The sequence below is a fragment of the Muscardinus avellanarius genome, assembly GCF_963383645.1.
Source record: "Muscardinus avellanarius genome assembly, chromosome: 10".
Lineage (NCBI taxonomy): Eukaryota > Metazoa > Chordata > Mammalia > Rodentia > Gliridae > Muscardinus > Muscardinus avellanarius.
Window position 1 is genome coordinate 31,804,136 of NC_137796.1, and position 17,243 is coordinate 31,821,378.

The window sequence follows — 17,243 nt, forward strand, 5'->3', positions numbered from 1 at the left end:
CGAGATCCTCCTGTCTCCGCCTCCCAAGCTCGGGGATTTCAAGTGTGTGCCACCACGCCCGGCCTTAGCCTTTTTAGTTTTTGAAGCAGGGTCTCACTGAGTTGAAGGGCTTCACTAAGTAGCTGAGGTTGTCCCTGAACTGTGATCCTCCCATCTCTATCTCCTGAATGCTGGGATTAACAAGCACCACCACACCCAGCTCTCTCTTTAGATTCTTGATGGTTTCCTTTGATGAGCAGCTTTTTAGTTTAATGCTATCCCATTTTTAATTCTTGTTTTAATTTTCCGAGCTTTGAGGGTCTTATTGAGGAAATTTCTACCTGTGCCTATATGTCAGAGTGTTAGACCTATACCTTCCTCTAGTAACTTCAAAACTGATGACCTGATTTCCATGTCTTTGGTATATTTCCAAAGGGATTGAAATCAGAAAATCATGTATGATCAATATATGTATCCATGTTTATAGCAGCACAATTTACAATAGCCAGATTATGGAACCAACCTAGGTGTCCATCAATAGATGAATAGATTATAAAATTACAGGATATACACAGATTGGAATTCTATTCAGCAATCAAGAATAACAAAATAATGTCATTTGCGGGAAAATGGAAGGTCCTGAAGAACATCACGCTAAGTGAGATTATCCAGTCACAGAAAGTGAAGGGCCATATGTTTTCTCTCATATGCAGAAGCTAGGAAGTAATCAGGATACCAGAAGGACTTCAGAGAATGGAGGAGAAACCTCAGTGGAGCCAGGGACATGAGTCTAGGGGAAAAGTGGGGGAGAAGGAGGGTCAAGGAAGGAATCGCTTCCATTGACAGTAAGTACATACGTGAGAATATCAATGTCAATCTTGATATCCTGTGTGGGGAAGGTGTAAGGAGGGGATGGGAAAGGAGCTGGGGGAAAGCCCTCCAAGTACCGTGTGCATGAATGTCACCATCGCTATGAACTACATTAAGAGGTGAGGCTATCATGCACCAATAAAAGTATAAAAAGGAGAAAGAAAGAAGGTCTCAAAAAATTGTTGAACACCTTGCTAAACTGCCGAGGCTGGTCTCACCCCTGTGATCCTTCTGTCTCAGCCTCCCTAGTACTGGGCTTATAGGTATGCACCACCACACCTGGCCAAACTTTATTTTAAATGTTCCTAATTTTGCATACATTGTATTCTGGGTCAACGTTGTCTTTTTCTCCTATATAACAGTGATACCATCCTAAAATTCAGCTAAAGGCCATGAAAGCCAATGGACCTTGACCAAATTGTCAAGTCTGACAATTTTAAAGACCACACTGACTCTTTAGAGCCAGCTGACCTCCAACGTTTTGATCTATGGATTACTTTAGTGGGAAATAACGTTCAATGAATCTACTCCTACCCATTATCTAGTGTTTCGGTAATTTTTACAGTCCCTAAAAGAAAGGAATGAGTAAGAAGGGGTAAAGAAAGACAGAAAAGGAGGGAAAGGGAAGTACAGGGAAAGGAGGGAAGAAAGAGAAGGTCAGGGAAGGAGGAGACAAAACCAAACTCAGCCAGCATCTGCACAAGTAGAAACAGTTCATATCCATGACGAGGGCTATATGTGAAAATAGTCGTAAAAGGATGCACCTTCCAAAATGATGCAACTCGTTCTTGGTGTCATAACCTTGGGGAATGTTACAGGTTACATGAAGACTATTATTAATCATCTTGATCCACCTCTTTTGAGGGACTGTGGGGAATATACTCCAAAGACTTTCTGAAATAGCATTCTGTGGTGTAATTTTTGCTCCAAGTAATTTTTACCATCGTCTATTCAAGTAGTCAGTCTAATTGCACTTGATTATATAAGTGGTAGAAATGTATGTAATCTCATAATAAGAACATGTAATTATGTTGTAAAAATCCTTATGAAACTGTAAAACAGAAAGTGCATGAGTACTATAGGTGGTTCTTAAAATCCCCCCCCATCTCCACCCAGAAACAATTCTCCACCAAGAGCAATGTCTCTTCAGAGTGTGATAGGAACTGGCTATGTCTTGGGCTCTCACCTATCAAGATGAAGAAATGGACAGCTTTGGTCCATGGTCCTTTGACAGTCCCAGTGCCAAGTAATATTTATGTCAGACACAAATCAAGAGACAATATCTACACTCTATAACCCAACAAGTACATGAAATGCAAAACAATGCTGAATTTCTGAGGTAAAAAGTAGTCTAGGCTGGTTTCCTCAATCTAAGAACACATTTTCTTCTGTCATTGCCTTTTGTTGGTGTACATTATTATTCTTTCTCCTAATTTGTACAACTAGTGAGAAAATAGTATAGAAATATGCTAGATAATGTTTAAATATCATTTGAGGCAATAATTTCAGCTGATTCTTCAACTAGATAAAATAAGAGGTATTTGATCTGAACTTCTCAATCCCCTGTCCCATCTTCCCCAGCCTTTCGCTGGAGTGCTAATGAGCAGTTAACCGCTCAAAGCCCTGGGCTGTGCAGTGGAAAAAGAAGCCCAGAGTCTGAGTAATTCAGACTAGGGAGTGAGACTTGTTTCCTCAGGCTGAAAGCCCTCAATTCTGCAGATGCCTTGACAATTGTATAGGTACCAGATCTCCACCCAAAGAAAAATCCCCCAAGAGGAAAGCCAGTTTTCCAATTACTTTCTCATAGGAGAACTATATGCCAGAGGTATATAGATATGGAAGAGGACATTATTATGAGATCACATACATCTCTACCACTCAGAGGCTCAGCACAAGGGAATCACTATGAAGAATCATGGGTGCTGCCATGAGGACCTTCCGTGCAGGACAAAGGTCAGTGTTTGGCAGTCCTGCCACCTGCTTCTAAATATACGCATAAACTGTTACTAAGAAAACTTAAATGGTACTAAGAGTATAAAGGAGGCTCTTTATAAAGAGTTGTTTCCCTCTCCAACAACCATGACTTCCCTCTTCCTTGATAACAGAACCGTATTTTATTTAGGTATTCATCACTCAGAAAATGATTCCATTGCCAGCTCAGAAAGAAATTTTGTTTAATAAACTGACAATGGTGCTCCATGCCCCTTGACAGTCTTTGGATTAAGGGTTGAAGTGAGGCTCCAACCTGGGCAATGAGATCAGAGGAAGAAAGGTTGACTGGAAACTTCTAGGAATGACTTCCTCATCTGTGAGACGCAGACACTAAAAGAGTTGATCTCTTTGTGTCTCTGTTGATTCTACATCTGGACATGATGCCCAGAGCTACTGCAGTCATTACAAGCATGAAGGAAGCCCACATGAGGGTGAAGGTGAGATTATCTGAGCTCGAAGAAAAGAATCCAGATCATCAAGGATGTCACTTCTGGGCTCCTGGTCATACTGTACCCACAGCTGTTCTACTTCTGAACTTCCTGTAACACGAGCTAATAATTGCCCTTGTTTAAGCCAACTTGAGTCAAGGCACAGTTTGATACTGTGCCCATTTGTCCATGGAGGAGTAACATATCTGTAGCTTAACTATGAGCACACCAACACAAATGAACATAAATCTCACTCACTAAAATCCAGCTGATATCCGCATATGTTACTGGTGGAATATTTTCAAGTCCTTTTGGAAGGCAGTTTGTCAATATGTATTAAGAGTTATAAAGAGGCTTAGGAATTTTGACCTAATATTTCACTTTGGGCAACCTACACCAGGGAATAATGGGCAACCTCGTGAAATATATACTGTACAATTTTTTGACTGTGTGTGGTACTGGATATTGAACCCATGGGCATTCTACCTTTGAGATACACCCCCAGCTCTATTTTATTTTTAAATTTTGGAAACAGGGTCTCACTATATTGCAGAGGACCTCACTAAGTTGTTGAGGCTGTCTGCAAACCTACAATCCTCCTTTCTCTGCTTCCCAAGTACTGGGATTACAGACATGCACCAACATGCCCGGTTCATTTAATAGACTATTTTATATCCATTTAAAACCATAATTAAGCCAGGCATGGTGGCGCACGCTTGTAATCCCAGCATTTGGGAGACTGAGACTGGAGGATCGCAGTTTGCGGACAGCCTCAGCTACTTAGTGAGGCACTCTGTAACGTAGTGAGACCCTGTTTCAAAATAAAGAAAAAAAATAGGGCTGGGGGTGTGGCTTGGAGGTCAAATGCCCCTGGGTTCCATACCCCGACCTGCAAAAGAAAAAAAACATAATTGAAACTATTATAAAAGTGAAAAATATTTTAAGTGAAAATATAATATTACAATAACAATAATAATAGCAGCAGAAAATTCAACACTTCTGTTTAAGAGCTTGGAAGAAGCTCGATGTGTCAGCATATGCTCTTAATTCTAGTACCTGGGAGGCTGAGACAGGAGGATTCCAGGTTCTGGCCAGGTTTAGCAACTAAGTGAGGCCTGCTGCAACTTAGTGAAATCCTATTTTTTTTAAAAAAAAGAAGAAAGAAAATAGGGCTGGGGTATAATAGCTCAGAGGTAGAATATCCCTGGGTTCAATCTCCTGAGCCACAAACAAAACAAAACAAAACAAGAACAAAACAAAAAAAACTAAAGAAAAAAAAGAGCTTGGAAGAACATAATTAAGAGGGATTGTTGGCATCAGAGGGGCCACCAAAGTGATTTATAGATAATAGTATCATAGTGGTGGGAGACTGAGCTGAGGGGTGTGTGATTTTTTTTCCTGCTCTCTCTTTTCCAAATTTCCTAAATAGAAAAAAACCCACACATATTTGAAATCTCCCTCTTGCATTATTCAGCTGCTTAATACAATTTGTGGGAAAGGCTGATTGAAAATGTCTAGAGAGGGAGACGAGGCTAGCCTGGAGAAAAGACTTGAGGCACACGCAGAAAGCTCATTAGCACCAGGATTTCTTTACTAGTTGAATTCTTCTTTTAAACTCTGACCCCCCCCCCTTTTTTTTCTTCTTAAAGGGGATGATTAGTCCATGGTTTGGGTAAGGTGAACAAAATAAGTTAACATATATGGGGTAGTGAGCTAATATGCCATCACCAAAAGAAGCCCATTGGGGAAATTATTTCTAAGTAAGAAAGAAAATGCCCACTACCTTGATTCAAATGTTTTGCTTCAGAATACATTTGCCTGGAAGTGTATAAGGGTGGCAAGGTGGGGGCTGGGAGGCAGCAGTTCATTCTTCTAATAAACAGAAACAGGGGACATAGGTGCTTCTTCTAATCTAAGCCAACAATGGCACACTTGACAGAGACCCAAAGGAGCTCACAATATTCCACATAATTAAGAGGGATTGTTGGCATCAGAGGGGCCAGAAATGTTCTGTAGATTAACTGCTTGCTTCATTGCTAATGACTGCCCAATTTCTTTAGACTAATTGGTGCAATCTACATTTTTGCAGCAAAGATGAAGTATCAACTTGATTTGGTGTCGATAAAAAATTGATGGATGCTTCTGACTGCTACTTCCCAACAATACACGGATTATTACTACTATAATTATCATAAATGACAAAACATGGGCAAGTGGTGATTACAAGTCTAATTCTATCTTGAGGTTTTAATGGCATAAACCACTCAGGCTTTACACTCATGATTTACTGCATCATCAAAATCCCTGAAAGGATTACCCTTGGGTGAATGCCACTCATTATCTTACCAATAATGCACTGGTTTGGCCCAATATGGAAGAAATAATCAAGACTGAGTTCTTAGAAACTCCTTTTTTAAACATATAAATCTCTAGTTCAAGAAGGTGGCACGTAACTGCCAATATCCTTCTCTCTGTTTCTGGATGTGATAGTTGCACTCTGTCCTGGCCTGTTCGGAAGCTGGGTGTCTCTATGTCACACAATGGCCTACAAGAGCTGTGTGCCAAAGCCTGACGATGCTGTCATCACCCCAGTTACTGCCAATCCAGAGTGCCACCGACCAGGAAGAGAGACAAAAGGCTATATGACTCCTATGTTCCTCTTGGATAGGGACAAATACCAGTTCTGCAGAGCCGCTCCACTTTGGGGGAAGAAAATGGGGAGGTAAACAGATCAGAGGTGAGTCCATTACAAGACCAGTGGAATGCTTTCAAAAAGTACTGGAGAGCTTGACCTACAACAAAACACACAGATACTTAGCCTGCTACAGAGACAGCTCAAGTACTAGGAATACTCTAGACTGGTCCCACAAATAAAAGGCCAGGCAGGCAACCAGAGAGTAAAGAGCCTATGTGAGGGGTAGGGGGAGCCAAACAGGAGATGCCCCTCTAGAGTGGGCAACCATCCCTTGTTGCCAAGTTGGCACAAGACTGCCTAGATTTCTTTGCTAACATCTGAGACGTGTTACTAAATCTGAGTCTCAGTTTCCTCATGTGTGAAATGGGGAAAACTGCTACTTATCTCATGGAATTGTTTTGAGGGTTAAGTGACGGAATAGATGAAGAAGAAGAGTCAAATGATCCTGACACACAGTAAATGCCCAGTAGCTACAACTGTTACCTAAGGCTAGGTATGGCCTGCCTGCTCATAGTTTGTGATTTTTGTTGTGGACAGAAATGATATTTAGAAGGCAGGATAGAAAAGTGGCCAAGAGCACTGATGCTGAAACAGATTATGTGGGTTCATATCCTGTCTCTGCCACTTGCTGGAGGCTGTCCGACTCTGTAGTCATGATATGAAACCTCAGCTTTCTCATCTGGCAAATAGGGATAATAAAACTCCAGCTTCAAAGGACATTGCGAGGATGTGTCCAAGTAGGGAACAGAGCACTGTTTGGCATGTGGTAAATACTCTGTAAATATTAACTGTCATTATTCACATTATTTAAATAGTTTTTCACAGTCTTTAAATTTTTAAATGCTTTTCTTTTCTTCAGGGTTGACTAATGCTGGGCTTGATGGTGCAGGTTTGTTATCCAAGTACTTGGAAGGCTGATAAAAGAGGATTGCAGATTCAAAGCCAGCGTTAGCAACTTAGCAAAGCTCTCAGTAAATAAGCAAGACACTGTTAAAAAAAAAAAGCCAGATATGGTGGTGCACACTTGTCATCCCAGCTACTTAGCAAGGCCCTTTGCCACTCAGTGAGACCCTGTTTTAAAGTAAAGAATAAAAAATAGGGCTGGAGGTGTAGCTCGGAGGTAGAATGCCCCTGGGTTCCATCCCTAGTAACACAAAAAATAATGAATAAATAAATAAATAAATAAATAAATAAAATAAAATAAAATAGATCTGGAAGTATAGTTTGGAGGTAGAATTCCCCTGAGTTCCATCCCCAGCAATACCTTTCTGCTTTTGTTCCGTTCCTTTCTGCCATGAACATAAGTGTATTATTTTTACTTATTAAACATTATGAATTCACTTTTTGTGTGTGTGTGTGGTGCTAGGGGTTAAACCCAGATCCCTAGGAAGCCCAAGCAAGCACTCTACCTCTGAGGTATATCCCTACACCTTTCATATTTTTATTTTGAGACAGGACCTTACTAAGTTACCCAGGTTGGCCTTGAACTTGGGATCCTTCTCTCAGCCTCCTGAGTGGCTGGGATGACATGTGTGCCTGGCAATGAATTCACTTTTGGAAACTGACTATTTACTTGAAAATTGCTTTGTAGGGTGCTCCTTCAGCTGTTCCTAAGTAAAGAACTGCTGCAAACAAAGAACCCTGTGTAGGAAATGTATCACTGGAGGCATAAAGGCCGTCGTAATCACCCCTGAGGTGGCATCGAGCCGACGCTAAACATACGGTTGCTTTTATAGTATGTGAACTTCTAGTAACGTCCAGTTTGAGGAATCTATAGGTGAAATGTTCAGGCTCTCTCTCTCTCCATTAAGAGGTCTGAAAATCCAGGTATCTTTCATAGCACATGCTTCAGGCAGGTTAGATGTGTGCGGGTGACACAGTGGCCTTCTCCCATGGAGCCTGGAGGAAGGTTCCTTGGTTGAGTCAATCAAAATTCATACACAGAGCCGGGTGTGGTGGTGCACGCTTGTAATCCCTGTGCTTGGGAGGCTGAGACGGGGAATTGCACAGGTTTGAAGCTAGCCACAGCTATTTAGTGAGGCTCTCAGCAACTTAGTGAGACCCTGTTTCCAAACAAGTATAAAATAGGTCTGGGAGTGTAGACCAGAGGTAGAAAGCCCCTGGGTTCCACTCTTAGTACCACCAAAAAAAAAAAAAAATTTATACACACACGTGTGCGCGCGCGCACACACACACACACGACTAAAGGAGGTTCCCCCGTTGGCCTCATGGTACTGTTCAGATTGGTGGCCCTGTAAGTCTTCTCTCTGAAGCTGACAGACAGCGTCCTCTAGGCACTGTGCTCCTGAAAACCACTGCACATACATCACTAGCAAAAGCAACTCATGAGGGAGAGAGAGTGCCAAGTATACTCGAAGTGTCAACAAGCATATACTGCTGAAACTGGACATGCCCTGAGTCACCAGAGATCCCCTGTCACTTACTCTTGACTTTCAAATACCCTTCTCCGTGCATGGAGAATCGTATATATTACAGCTATTTGGGAAAATAAATTATGAATATGATCTGGTATTTTGAGAACCGGCAGACTGTCAGAAATGGGCTTCTGTGTCCTTGTATCCAGTTTTGCTCCATAACTCGCCAGGTAAATCTCTGCCTGGGTCTATCCAAATCTCCAATCATTGAAAACGAGCCAAGTACAAAAGAGCCTCGCTTTGCAAATGAAAGTCAGCAGAAACTTTCCAGGAGAAATTCCTCCCCTAGATAATCTCCACTAGCTCCTTGTTCTTTTATGCTCCTAGTCATGGGTATTGCAAAACTGAATAAAAGTTAATTTTGTTTTCTCTCAGATTAATTGTATATCATTTAAATATTAAAAAGAGTAATGTTCACAATGCCACCCTCAATTTCTTTAATGTCATCCTCTTGTGAATTTGGAGGTCATCGGATGCTCAGGATTCTGGGCAGATGAGATTAAAGTGAGGTTCCCTCTGGAAATATTCTAATGTACCCCTCCACCCTCCTTCCTCTTCCCCTCCTCCAGAAGACTCACAATTTAAAAATGCCCAAATCCAATAAGAGATATCGCTTACTGTCGGGGATGCACATACCAGAGGAAGTGCTGGGGATAAAGGAAATCTGTGAATCAGAGAAAGATGTTGGTATGCAAGATTGAAGATATACCAGCTGGCCCACTGCTTCAGCTGGCTTCAGAGGCCAGGAAGAAATTAGTCTCACAATTCAGTTGAAAGAACACCTGGCCATTCACCCAGGGGCACAAATTTACTATTGAACAGGGTTATCTTTGTTTCTATACCAACACACCTAGGAATTAAGTTATTTAAAATTCTGTGACTCTCATCCTGAATTGCTTGCCTTCATAAAAATCAGGAGGTAGAGAAGGCCAAGGAGGGACGGGTTGTAAAAATGTTTGTGTCCACTGGGCTGATTTTAAAGGCTAGATTGGTCTTTGCCTGACTATTACAACTGAGTTGGAGCATGCCATATTGATTTCCAATGTATGTTTCACTGAAGATTTACAAATGTGAAGGGCAAATTGTATTAAAGCCAAATGATTAGCACGCTGCCATAACCAAAGAGGCACATTAGAGCTATTGAGGCTTGCCAGGATGCTTATATTAGCTCAATTGCCCCCTCCCATTCCCTCTGTCTTTTGAGGTCTGCACAAACCTCACTGCAACAGTCAAAGATGGACTCAAGTTTCTCACTCATTAGAACCATTACTTTACAGCTGAACCTTCAACTCTGACGTTAATTCTTCTTCCTTCAAAGAAGGTCAGGCTGCAGTGCTGAGGAGCTTGGCTGGGTGAGGTGATCTGTGGAGGAAGCTACACGACAGCAGAGGAGAACTGGGGGCTCCTTAAAGTCGAAAGCCACGTGTATGTCTTGGAGGCAGGTGGGAACGGGTGGTGGTAGAGGAGCTGGCAGGTTGTGCAGGCAGAATGAGATGGCAAATCCCACCAGCAGAAGACTTGGTAGGAGACCTAGGCAGACAGCCTGGAATGCAGTCTGGCAACTGGACGCTTGGGAGATACTATCTTGGAACCAGTGGAAGGCACTGATCTTTGGGAAAATGTCACCTGCTGATTCTGTTGCTCACTTGTGCTTCCTCCTAGTCAATTTTCCTTTCTTCTTCTTAAGCTGTTTATAAACACCTTCCATCTTTCTTTCTTGCCCCTGCCTTTCAGCTTGTCAAACCTTTCAACACACACACACACACCATATATATAATTTGAGGCACAGTTTTACACGTTTATGAGTAGAGTTTGATGAACTGAAAGCAATGTTTTAAAATTTCATCTATCATTAACATCTCCTGCAATATTGCTTGCGGGGGCCACTCATTGTTCAGTCAAACCACCACAGTTACAACAATGACAAGCTGTCTGGCAGGTTTCAGTGACACAGCTTAGCACTACTGTATAAGCACCCAGTACTTAGTGTTGCAGAGGCTATATGGATACAGTCCCTTTCCTCACAGAGTTCCCAATCCGAGTGCTAGATACCGACTAGGCTGGTGCCATGCTCCGGTTGCTCGATTCCTTGGAAATAAGGTCGGCCTTTGGAGGTACCTCTGTCTGTGGGTGCTGGGGTTGAGGGAGAAATCATAGTTCCTAGAAGAAATGATAACTTGGTAATCTGGAATTTCTCCAAATGGGTCAAACAATATCATTAACTTGGCATATTAAGGTGCATTTAAATGGAGGAAAAAAGATAAGGGTGTTCTTTGGCCAAGTACATTTGGGATATATTTACTTAAATAATATTGATCAATTGTAGTTTTCTAGGCTGCAGTTATTCCTTAGACTTTATGGGATCTTTTAAAGAGTTTTGTGAATCTCCAAGTAGGAGATATATAAAAGCCTCTATTTCCCTAATGACACTGAATTAGCTCATAGGACCGGTGTTCTATTGGGAATATGGAGGAAATTTATATTCCTAGAGAAAAAAACTAGAAATATTTGTGAAGCAATATGCAAACTTGCAGCCCAAGTCCCTATGTACTGGGTAAACAGAAAACAAAACAGGATGCTTGGTCAGAGAAAAAGCAGGCCACTCACACTGAAGAAGGACAGAGCTTCAGTGGAATATTTCTGAGATAGCACCTGTATGTTCATTAGTTGTTTTTTGGCTTTTTTTTTTTTTTGTGGTACTGGGGATGGAACCCTTCTACCTCTGGGCTACACTCCCAGACCTATTGTAAATTTTTTTTTATAATTTGGAAACAGGGTCTCTTAAGCCAGCAAGGCTGGCTTCAAACCTGGACGATCTTCCTGTCTCCGCCTCCCAAGCACAGGGATTACAAGTGTGTGCCACCACGCCCGGCTGAGATTCATTAGTTTTTAACTACATCACTCAGAAACATAAATTACCGCCCAAATACTCGCTGCATTAAGTCTAACAGAAAGAACTAGGGACCTACCCTTTCCAGTGCCTGGTGCTACTTTGTCCTCAGAAAAGCCTTGTAATGTGAGCAGGTTGGCCTGTCTCATTCTCTACTATATCTTCAGCACCAGCATGGACACTGACACATAGTAGGAACTCAACCAAAATTTCTGGAACAAAAATGAATCCCTGTCCTGCAGTGTGACAATAAATTGATCAGATGGATATTTATAAGCCCAGTTTCATTATCTAAATGGGTTTCATTATTACTAGACCAAAGAATAAATTACTTGGTGGCCCATGGCCTGCAGATGGTGTCTTATTTAAATTGCAGAGTATTTTAAAATAAACAACACTTAAGAATTGGAAGTTTTTTTTTTTTACGAAATCTGGATTTCAAGATACTTCGGAGATAAGACAAGATCTGGCAGCAGTACTGGGGCCAGCTTTTCTGTAGGCCACAGTTAGTGTGGGTGGTGGTGGCTCTCACTGTCCCCACCACTCTATTACTTCCATTCTACTAGGGCCATGTCTCAGTTGCCAGGGACCAGGTGCTGGTGCTCCTGGGCATCGTAAGCATTTGAGCTCATGACTTTTGACCTATAAAATTTATTAATTCACAAAAACCTATCTTAAAGATAAACCAAAGAAAGAGGGTAAATGACTTGCCCTAGAGATCTTGTATCTAATAAGTGGCAGAGAGGTTTTTTTTTTTTTTTTTTTTTTTTTTTTTTTACCACAACCCAATGATGTCTGCTGTCTCTGCTCTATGCAAAACCAAGACAATGCGAATCGTCTCCAATTTCTTTCATGTATGTACATCTTGCATTCCCCATAAACCACACTGGCTCCGACACGATGCATGAAGCACATCATATTTCCTTTGTATTTCGTTACGCGCCCCCCCCAACACCTTTTAATTTCACTCAATTAGGAGGACCTATAGAAGTAAATATCTTTCCTGATATTCCTGACCCCCATCAGAAAACGAGGCAAAGTCTGGCTCCCCAACAGCAAGCCCAACGTTGAGCAAGGCTGCTGTGGCTGGCAGCCCCACACAGCTGAGGACGGAGCTGGCTTCACACTTTTCAGTGCCAAACACGCTGGCCTGCATCACACACACACTAGGCTGCTGACTGGAATACACACGTATTGGGTTTCATGGGTCCCCCAGTTGGTCCAGTGTGGGTTTACCCAAACAGCTGGCCCACAGCCTATCCTTTCACTTCAATTAGTTCTAGTTCTCTACAGTTTTGATTTACTGACAAAGCCTTCCCTTTATCTACTTGTGGCATAAGAGTTTTGTCTAGGCAGAAACTGTGGTTGGTACAACTGGGCCAGTTGGATCATTTAGCATTTCCATGCTGGGCACTGAGTACCACTGAGTAGGGTAAGGTATTTTAATTCCCAATTAGCCCATATCAGCAAAGAAAATGTATTTTCCATTATTTCTTTGTGGTGGATTCTGATTCATAAAATATCTTAAGGAAAACACATTTTACGTTACCGACTCTTTGATTTCCCGAGGAAACTAATAAATAATCAACAAAAATATGATTAAAGACTGCTTGAACTACCATCCAAAAAAGGGACTCCAGCCAGCAAAGAATCTTTCTGATCCAAATCTTTTTATTCCTAGAAACAGAATTCTTACTTAGCCTTTCAAAAGCCTGATGAAGGCTTCGGCTAAGTTTTGACATAAGATTTTCATATTCAAAATATCTGTTGAAATAAGGGGAGAAGGGATATGGATCTTGAAGCTGCATTAGTCTGAAATAGAGCTTAGTAAGCTAGAAAGGGAAATTACTTCTCTGTAATTGGAATTCTGTCCTGAGAAATCCCTTTGAAATCATGTTCAGCTACTTTCCCATTATGTGTCCCAGAGAAGCTAACATTAACCCTTTCTGGAACTACCCATCACAAAAGTTATTTGGTATTTATATATTTCCCTTGGAAGAAATTCCTGAGCAATGGTCTATGGCATCAAAGAACCAAATAATGAATTAGTAGTCCCCAAGAGTCCTAGACATATTCCTAAAAAGTTCTTTTCTGAGACTTCTTCCCAGAAGCACATTGTTCCTTACACTTATTTATTACATTAATTTGGCCACATGGTCCTAAAACAGTGGCCAGCAAAATCCCCAATCTGACTGCCTTTACCTTTGAAACAACATTACTAAATTCTGCTCCAGTGTAGTTATTAAGCATAGATTGTACCTTCTCTGAAAGCAGGAATTATGTTTGACTTTTTCTTTATCTTTAAGGCTAGCATATAGTTATTTATAAGAATCATCAATAAATGAATGCAAGCTAGCTGGGAAAACTTGGCATTGCTACTTAACTTCTGTCCTCAGGTTTTCTCATCTGTAGAATTGTAACAAAATCTTCTGCAAAGAGTTCTCCTGAGGATTAAGTAACACAGGTGCTATGTTAGTATTTAGTTCAGGGTTCTGTTATATAGCAAGAGACATGGCTAATCAAGTAATGATTCTATACTCTGTGTGTGTATGTGGTGTACAGCCAAGACCTGTAAATGTCTCTAGAAAAAGAGAGATGAAAGAAGTTTCTCCTTCCTTTAAAGATCTACCTTGAGGTGAAGTCAAGAAACCTGACACTGCCTAGAGATATCCCAGGGTGCTAAGGTACTTGGCTGAATTTCCACTCAATCAGGAGACACAGCTTTACCACACTAGAGTTGGTGCCTGACATCACAACCAAAACAAGGGTCATCTAGCCTATGGGGGATTCCTGTGTTTTTTATGAAGTGTCCCATTTTGAATCTGTCATCTCTTTTTAAGGGTATAAATTAATTAAATTGTATATGGTATCTAATATGGACCATTTTCACTTGAGTTATACTCTAGTTTGGCAGAATAACTTAGCTTATAGGCTGAACAAATATCAGCTTAAACTCGATTTATTTATAAGATAAACAGAATAACCTAACATGGGATATTCTGCTGATTTACTTGGTAAAGTTTTAAATGGATCTTTTCTCTAAAACTGTAACACTTAAGTAAAAAAAAAAATAATAGAACATTTCATAAGCCTATTTTTTTTTTGGTACTGGGGGTGGAACCCAGGGGCTTCTCTACCTCCGGGGTATACTCCCAGGCCTATTTTTATACTTTATTTGGAAACAGGGTTTCACTAAATTGCTGAGAGCCTCACTAAGTAGCTGAGGCTGTGCAATCCTCCTGTCTCAGTCTCCCAAGCACGAGATTACAAGCATGCGCCACCACACCTGGCTCATAAGCCTATTCTTAAATGTAAATTTTAAAACCTTATAATGCGAGCTGGGTGTGTGGCGCACACTTGTAATCCCAGCATTCAGGAAGCAGAGACAGGAGGATCACGGTTAGTAGACAGTCTCAACTACTTAGCGAGGCCCTTCGCAACTCAGTGAGTCCCATCCTGTTTAAAAAAAAATAAAAAGGCTAAAAATTAGGACCCAGGGTATAGCTCGGAGGTAGAATGTCCCTGGGTTCCATCCTTAGTACCACAAAAACAAAAATAATTAAAAAAATAACTTAAAATGCAGCAATTCTCTATTACCCAGATTAGTTAAAAGCAAAGTCAGTTTTGGTAAAATCTTTTGTGTTTTAGTAAAAAACTTGGAGTATAAGTCACTGAAAAATATAAAGCATCATATAAATATAAGGTGCTATATGAGTCATATAATATAATCTAATTTTGCTCTACCAAGAATTGAGAAAGGGAAGAGATCTGGTTCTCTGTTTTCGAGTAATACAGCTTAATGTTCTCATAGAAAATATATTTGTTCTTAGGAAGGAACAACATTAAAAATGGCACCCACTAAAAAAATGTCTCACCATCTTGAAAGAAAAAAATAAATGTAAAATGTCTTAAGATCTTTTTTTTAATTGGCTGACAAGCATAGGTTATATATGTGCTAAGAAGACAGAGCCTCCTTTTTAAAAGGTGAACTGTTTCTTATATGGGGGGACAAAACCTCTCTAGAAAATGCAAGAGAAAATTCTAGAGGATGAGATATATGCTATAGAAATGTAACTCCAGAAGAATTAGCATAGATCTCATTTTTCTACTGTGTGCTTACGTGTTAATTAAATATAAATGGGTGAAACTGGATGACAAGCACTGTAAACAAATTGACTTGTTTAAACATAGTAACAGATGTTGGTTACATTGCCTCTTTTCATAAATCCATATTTAGAATTTCATAATCCTAGTTGGAGTATACCAACAGCTCTTGGAAGTGGCCTTCTTCTTTACAATTATCTGTCCCTTGGCTCCACGGCAGGTCAGCAGCTCCTCAGAGCAGCCAGTCCCAAGCCCCAGCCTCCCCTGCCCTCAAGTTCTGATAAAAGGCAGGAAAGGGTACCATTTTTTCTTTAGTTCTTCCCAGAATTCCATAAGGGGTCACCACTGAAAAGCAGAGGCTGATATTTCAGGGAAAGAAGAATCATCTATTTCATAGCACTTCTCCTTTCCCCCCAAGTCCCAGCACAAGGCTGCACGTGGCTTTCCTCACGAGGTGACCTGAGGAACGACCTGCCCCAGTACACCTGCCTGCATCCTATGCAGAGTCCACAAAAGCCTGTGCTGCTGTCCCCACAGGTTTCTCCACGTCTCTAGCATACCAGGAAGGGAACCACTAATTGCTTCCCAGTACCCCTGAGAGCAAACAGAAAGCAGAGCTACCCTGTTCAGTAACACAAGCATCCTGGGTTCCCAGGATGCATTTCTCTAACATCTAATTCAGCACCTTGGGACTAAGTGACTTGAGTTTAAGAATAACTGTCATGTGAGCACTGGGCGTCTATGAGACACATGATATACATTGTTTCCCTAGTGTTGAGGACACTAAGAAAAAAACCACATTTCCTGCCTTCAAGGAGCTTCCAATATAATGTTGCAGACCAAAAGAAAAAACAAGGGAAGTCAGTAGCAATATGGTGTACAGTTACAAACTAAGAGAAGGCAGCATTTCAGAGACTGAAGAGATGAAAGTGAGTAAATTGAATTATGAACAACATTTTGAAAATTCCTAACTAAATCATAAAGTCCACTCACCCCCCCCCCATGCCTCTGGGTCCCCTCTGGCAACTAAGGGCAATATATCTCAGCAGCTTTCTATCACAGGATGCATCAGAGAAAGGAAATGAAGACCCCCAGATAAAAGGCTACCAGCAACTCCCAACGCAGGGGGCCAACTTTAACAACACTGGGGTTCCCATTCGCCTGAAAGCAGGGCCTGAATGTAATGCTCATTCGTTCCTCCAATGCAGACAGAGTGAGTGCATATGTCCCCAGCACTGAGCTGGGCCCTAGAGATAAAGTCGTTGACATGAAGGCATAGTCCCTACTCTCATGGAGCTTCCATCTCAGTGGGGAGATACAGGATATATCAGGGAACAAACAGGCTTTTAGACACAGCTGCGTCCTCTGGGGAAAGGGGACAGGATGAAGCACTGTCTGCCTTTACTGAGGGCTGTCAGGAGGACCTCTCTAAGGACATGACATTTGAATAATAAAAATATTTTTTTTTTATTGAAATGCTCTGCCCAGAGGCCAGAGGGGCAGAGCATTTCAGGCCATAGGAACAGTTAAGTGAAGAAGCCTGGACACAAAAACAGACTTCCTGTGCTGGGAGGAACAGATGAGAGCCCAGCGGGCAAGATGAACAAGGGCCGAGTGCGGAGTGGGCACTGGTACAGAGACAGGCTTTGCTTCCAGGTGTGACCTAGGGTCTTGAGCACGGCAATGGCATGGTCAACACAGGTGTTTAACATCATCATCATTATTACTGTTACCAGCTTTGATGAGACAATTTGCACATCATATGATTCACCCATTTCAAGAGTACATTTCAGTGGTTTTAAGGATACTCTCCTCTATTCACTCCAGCTCCTGATAACTAATCTCCTTTC

At 41.3% G+C, this 17,243-nt stretch overlaps 1 protein-coding gene across 1 annotated transcript in view; it reads right to left on the reverse strand.

Annotated features, from left to right (window-relative positions):
* FTO (FTO alpha-ketoglutarate dependent dioxygenase) overlaps nucleotides 1-17,243 on the reverse strand; it is a gene marked incomplete at its 3' end in the record, with an annotated part of 419,239 nt that overhangs the window by 86,390 nt on the left and 315,606 nt on the right. The gene's annotated exons all lie outside the window — the stretch shown is intronic.